The sequence below is a fragment of the Octopus sinensis genome, linkage group LG3, assembly GCF_006345805.1.
Source record: "Octopus sinensis linkage group LG3, ASM634580v1, whole genome shotgun sequence".
NCBI lineage: Eukaryota > Metazoa > Mollusca > Cephalopoda > Octopoda > Octopodidae > Octopus > Octopus sinensis.
This window is the reverse complement of record NC_042999.1, coordinates 122,944,670-122,951,545: the sequence shown is the minus strand read 5'-3', so window position 1 is coordinate 122,951,545 and position 6,876 is coordinate 122,944,670. Positions and strand designations below refer to the sequence as shown.

The 6,876-nt window shown below is 35.4% G+C and overlaps 1 protein-coding gene across 3 annotated transcripts in view; it reads right to left on the bottom strand.

Annotated features, from left to right (window-relative positions):
* Positions 1–5,578, bottom strand: part of LOC115209230 — a 417,183-nt gene extending 411,605 nt beyond the window's left edge. The window contains exon 1 of one of the 3 annotated variants that reach the window (XM_036501257.1): positions 3,734–5,578. The gene's annotated coding sequence lies outside the window, so the exon portion shown is untranslated. Of the gene's footprint in view, positions 1–2,222; positions 2,639–3,733 lie in introns of those variants that run through there. The other 2 variants (XM_036501255.1, XM_036501256.1) reach the window with 2 other exon arrangements.
* Positions 5,579–6,876: the final 1,298 nt, after the last annotated feature.

Here is a 6,876-nt window from a genome sequence, read left to right as displayed (position 1 = left end):
TGATAATGGTAATTTTCTTTTTCAACGGCTCTAAGAAGGGAGTGTGGGCAGTGTCATGTAAAAGTGATAGTTGCTTCTTCCTGACCTTGTCATTAACAAGTTACATATCGCTAGCGTTGGGGAGAGATTTTACTGGATGAATTCCGATGCATTTATTTTTGAAATAAATTTATATACACACATACAAATCTAAGAGCACTGTACGGAATTAAGAAGCTACCGAACGGAGCGCCTCGTGATACTTATGGTTAGTAGTTGGTGACAAAATGTAATGTAGAACAAATAATATTTAGATGTCGTTTGAATGAAATATTGAAAACAGGAGTGGAAAAAGAAAAAAAAATAAGGCAACATTTCTTCTATTACAGAAAAATGGTGTTAGATAACAGACCATTTCAAGAAAACGTCCAGAATTCGTGAATTCAAAAATCTGGTGTATAAGTTCAAATATCAGTAAAATGAAAAAAAAAAGTAACCTTAATAGATTCAAATAAAATTGTTGGTTTGATGTTGGAATAAAATTTAATGAGATAATGTCAGGAGATTAGGAGCTTAAAACTGAGTGAAGTGAAAGAATTGAAGCCGTTTTGGAATACAGAAAGAATCCCCGTCACCATACCTGTAAGGTAGCGTGCAGGTGGTTTGATGCAAAAAGAAAAGAGAAAATGGGAGGGTATCAGAAATATAAGTTACAAAAGAAACAGGTGGAAAGAGGAAAATGCATGGTGACAACCGTAAAGAAAATGGGCTGAAGTAGGAATAGGCTAAAAAAAAACACACACAGAAAAGGCAAGTGAATAATAGTTTGAAGGTAAATAGCTAAATGGGTGGAACCGTGAACAAAAAGCAATAGTTGCCGTGGCTTGCTTAATGAAACGTACGTAAAAGAGGAATTGGAACAAGAAAGACTGGAAGGGAATGCAGGAGGGAGAGAAGAGAAATCATAGATTAAACAAAGACCTATGAGAAGAGAAATTGTTGCATAGAAATAATCTATGAGAGACGATGTGTGTAGTAGCAGTAGATAAGTCTGAATGCAGGAACCCGGAAAATTCGCATCTAGGTATTTAATCGCCAAAAAAGAAAAGGAAGGGAAAGAGAAAAAAATAAACTCTCAGATAAGCTTCGATCGATGTATATCTTATATCTTTCTTCAATAATTTAACAGTTGTCGGTGAATAAAGGAATTTAAAATAGAAGAGGAAATAATAAAAACAAATAAAAGAACAAGACAAAGAGAATACCGAAAAAAAAACACACACAACTACACACTTGATTAGTCAAAATAGATGCACGGTAGTCTGTGTGTGTAATAGCTAGGTACACATGAAACATGAATCGTGTTATATCAAACAGGCACGCGATCGAGTGGCCAGTCATGACAGGGGCACTGGCGATGGATGTACAGAAGCTGATGAATGGAAGGTTGCTGCGAATGCGCTAGTTCGGCTTGTCTTATATGCGTGCACTTTCTCACAAACGTCAGTGATATCTATTCTGTATACTATAGCTGGGTACTACTCTACCAAACCTATGCTAAATGCTAATAGAATTATCTGTCCTCACAGAGTAAAATTAACTACACCTGCACTTGACACCGTTAACCTGTTTATCATCAGCTAAGGTATCACAGAAAGAAGACTGTGAAGATGATGGATGGATTAAAGATTACGATTACAAACATACATACACACACACACATATATATATATATATTATATATATAATATATATATATATATTATATATATATATAATATATATATATATACACACAAACTTTAAGAACATTTCATATCTTGACCACCTAAGCTGAACTAACAAATTTAAAGCTATTTATCACCATCAAATATCATGTCGATAGTCGTAGAGTTTCTTGTGTGTACAGATACATACATGTGTGTATATATATATATACATCCATATATATATATATACTTATACGTACATACAAATGTGTGTGTATATGTGTATAGAGGGAGGGGAGACTGTAAGATTGTTTCTGTATAATATATGTAGGTAGCAAATTTCAATCGTCAATAGCAAAGAACCCAGTCGCAGACAAAAGATATATATTATATTATATTGTATTGTATTGTATGTGTATGTGTATGTGCGTGCGTGTGCTGGTTAAGGATAACAAACATGAATGCCTTGAATAGCGTGAAAGGAGAATTAATCCCAAAGTTGGTGGAGGGGAAGGAGAGAGGAATGGCACCTACCTTGACTATTGGGTGGGAAGAAGTATTTTGTAATGACCGTACACAGTTTTAGAACGCTAAGCGTCTACTTGAAAATTCCTTCGCTTGATGCATGGCTCTATTGTAACGAGCTGCAGTCTAGTAGAAATCTTACACACTCTACAGACATGTGTTTCTTTTCCGTGCGGGGAACCTACTCTGCATAAATAAATGATGATGATGATGATTACAGTGATGGTGATAATGATGATGATTGTGGTGACGACGACGACGGCGGCGGCGGCGACGATAATAGTAACAGTAATAATAACAACAATAATAATAACAATAATGGTAATGATATAAAGCTACTAATCATAACCAGTTTCCTCCTGCTAGCATCTTACTTAAACAACGCTACGACAGTGTCGCAGCACCATTTCTCAAAGTCGACGGCGTGGTTTTCACAAAATACTCATCTCTCACAGTCGCTCTCTCGTGAACATTTTAGATTCTGGTAAATGAAGAGGGGAAAAAAAAAAAATCAATTGTGCATAGCCTCTTGATGTGAGGGTTCCTCTTCATAGTTATCTATTAGTATATGTATGTGTTGGAATGTATATGTGTATATACAAGTGTGCGCGTGTGTCTATAACAACACACACACACACGTATATATATATATATTGATAGTTAAATGGATATATAGGTATTCTCTCTTGCACGCACACAAACATACACACACACACACACACACAAGCACGCAGATTTTCAAGCGTGTGTATAAAGTGCTTAATATGAGGTTTTTTTTTTTTTTTCTTTTTTCCTTTACGTTTATCTTTTCGTTTCTTTCCGGGGCTATGTTGCGGTTAAGTATATACACTTGCGTGTATAGCAATGCCTACCACACGCTGTAAGCAAGCAGCGGCTGCAGTTCGCGTGGATATAATATTTAAACGGTAATTGCTACTAAGCGTTAAGACAGGCAAAGCGATGCATAGAAATGGTGACGTTCGTTAGCGGTAACAAAAGACACGAAGAAAAAAAAAAAAAAAAAACAATTAAGAAACAAACAAACACAGAAACGGTAAACGAAAAATTATCAAAGGGAAGTTTATATTTAATTTCCACCGTATACATCATAACATACATACACACACATGCACGCAGATACATAAATAAATACACACAAACACACGCACACACACAACACCTATATATATATGTATATATACACACATACATATATATATATATATATATATATATTTGTGTTTGTTGTCAGTGTGGTGTTAGAGTCCACCACACGCCCTTTCATTTTTAGACACGAGATAAGGAATAAGTGTGGGAGAGAGGGGGGTTTGAAAAACCGATCAAGAAGAGAAAGAGCAGGGGAAAAAAAAATCACCGAATGTAGGTAGATGTAGGGAAACGAAATAAAAAAAAAACAAAACAATACTGATGATTATAAGTATCAGCAATAACAACAACAACGATAATAATAAATAAACTACGATAGCGACAACAATAACAACATCATGGTTTGTACATACCTACCTAAAGAGAGATTGTCAGGTGTCCCTCAGCATATAGTGGAGAGTTGATGATCACCAAATGTAGTAGATACCCATACATATAGTGGTTGGCGGATAGAGTTGATAACGACAGCGGCAGTGACACCGGAGAAGAGGATGGTGATGATGTTGATTGTGGTAAATAATAATAATAATAATGATAATAATAATAATAATCCTCGAGTCTTAAGAGCCGGTTTATCGGGCACCCAACACGGCAGTGATTTCACAGGTTTTCAATTTTTTTTTTTTTTTAATATTTTTTCTTTTTTTTTTTTTTCCTTTTTGTAATTGTGAAAGAAAATGAAATAAAATAGCCAGCCAATGAATATATATATATATGTGTATATATGTATGTATGTATATATAAACTGAAGAAGCAAAAGCAAGATTCACATACTTTTTATAGATGAAAAATCCTCGTCCTTTCAGGATCGAGTTTGCAGTAAGCAATAATAAAAAGCAAACCGATACAGTTATATCACAACCTTAAGCAAGTGATTATTAAATCGTTGCTAAAGTGGACTTATTCCTGCTACTCGGGTTGGGTTGGCACTGGATGCTAGTGGTTTTGGCACTGTGCACCACCACTGTTTGTGCCGTTTTCTCCTCAGAGAGGGATGCATTCTACCTACGTCGGGGCAGACTGGCTCTCGCGGAGCCGCGGAGAATTAAAACGGTAGCAGCACTTGTTAGCAACTAAATAGAATAGAAACAATTTCCAGTCTCTCGCGCACCATCTTTCAACTCAACATACACATCGACCTAGCTTTTCTGCATGTTTCTTTTTTTTCCCCTGTTTTTTTTTTTTTTTTTTTTTTCAACGTAAATGCAAGCAATGTGGGGATCCAAAACACGGAATAGATGAGAGTTAAGAAAGAAAAGATAAATCAGCACTACTACAACAGCAACAACAAAAACGAAAGAAAGAAAAATTGAAAGATAAAAGATATCTGTAATGGATGTGGTGGAAAATGATAAATTTCCAGTTTGCTGTTACTATCTTTAGTCAGTCTCTGTCTTCGATCTGCTATATTCCATTGCAGTAATAGAACAACTTGTAGATAATTTGCTTTTATATTCTAAAAATAAGTAAACCTTGTAACGTTGACACAGCTGGCTAGTTTGTTTTGAACAAGACATACTTCCCTCCTACTTTGAACCTGTAACTAGTCTCTGTCTTGGTAGATGTAATGTCCGTATGGAATGGTGCGGAGCTGTTTAACATTTCCCGCCGCAGTAATATCCTTGTAAATATACATCATAGTAGATAAAATGACTTTTTAATCTTTTCGGCAATGGAAAAACTGATACTAGGTAGTGCCTTCGTAGGCGCAGATTTCGGTAAAAATGATGTCACAGCTGAAGACAGCCGTCACTGGGGTTAACGCAACAACTAGAATTCCTCAGCAGATATCGTTTGGGAACGGAAAACACGCTAAGGATAGCCATAAATTCTTACGTCTGTCATGACTAACAAGAGCAGGAAAATGTAGTAGTTTCATCTTTTGACTGGATAAATAGACCTACATTCATGTTGGGTATACTATTATTTAAAACTATTGACGAAATGGATATTTCCATCAACATCTAAATATCTCCATTCGAACGTATCGATACAGAATGAATTACCAACCACGGAAATTTAATCGGTGTGGCTTATATGTATACATGCGTATGTGTGTGTATATATATACATGTGTGTGTGTGTGTGTGCGTGTATCGTAATGTGTGTTTTTAGAAAGGTTTCATTTTCATGCTAAGTATGGTTTTAATTATATTCGTTTGTAAACAGAAAAAAGCTGGAAATGGGTGGGCGGCGCGAAAGCATGTTCACTCGTATCAAACCCTGACAATAAAAATAACTTAACATGCAATGTTAAATATTCTCTGAAAAATATCAACAGTTATCGGTGTTTGTTTAACATTAATCTTTTCTATTGTCATGTCTCAGCTTTCAATATCCATTGATTCTCCTCCAACACTGTCGTCCTTACTTCTAATACAAAAACAGTTCAATATATGTTTCAATAACTAATATCTGTCTTGTTTATTTGTTCCGAAATGCTTCTATTTGGAATGTTTTTTGAAAGGAAAAAAATATTTCATTTATCAAATAAAGAATGAGAGAATATTTTTCCTCATGTGAAGAACTTTCAGTATTAAAACTATTTAACAAGCTTATTAGACTTAAAGCCTTTAACCTAAGCTATGAATGACTTAATTCTCAAGTCTCCTTTTGGCACAGCAGGTCACTTGTTAATTACACTCCACTTGACCGACATCGAACATTCCGATTCTTCAGCTTTATAAAACCAATCCTGATTGATTTGGGTCTTTAAATGGTCAAGAGGTGCGTCAGTAAATGTGTGAAGAAGTGAATCTCCTATATTTTTCCCCACCATTTATCTCTTACCTCCTAACTTCTTTACTATTTTAAATCTTAATGGTTTGCTGGGAATGCATTTCACCATTCCAGGGTCAATTAAATAAAGCACTAGTCAAGTACTCAGGTTGATGTAATCAACTAACCCTTTTCCTCAAAATAACTGGCCCTGTACCAAATTAGAAATCACTTTTATAAAGGGTGGCAAGTTGGCAACATGGATAGAGAGTTGGAAAAATGCTCAACACTTTGTAATATTTGTTCCAGCTCTTTGCATTCTGAGTTCAGTCCTTCCAAGGTCAACTTCGCTTTTCATCCATTCAAAGTTGACAAAATAAGGTACCAGTCAAGTACTTAGGTCAGCATAATTGACTAACCCCTTCCCTCAAATTTGCTGGCTTTATAAGGCTTATTTTATAAAGGTTGTGAGCTGGCAGAAAATTGCTAGAGTGCCTGGAAAATTGTTTTGCAGGACTGGTTTCAAATCTTTAGATTATGAGTTCAAAGACTGCCAAAACCATCTTTTCTCTTGGGTTGATTAAATATATTTATCAGTCAAATACTAGTGTCTATGCTATTAACTAAACCCTCCCCTTATGCCTAAACTAGAAAAAGCTAGCTGAATCATTAGAGTGTCAGACAAAGGAGACTTGGTCATATTTCTTCCGGCTTTTCATATTACAAGTTCAAATCTTACCAAGGTCAGGGTTTGTTTTTCATCCTTTCAGGGTTGATA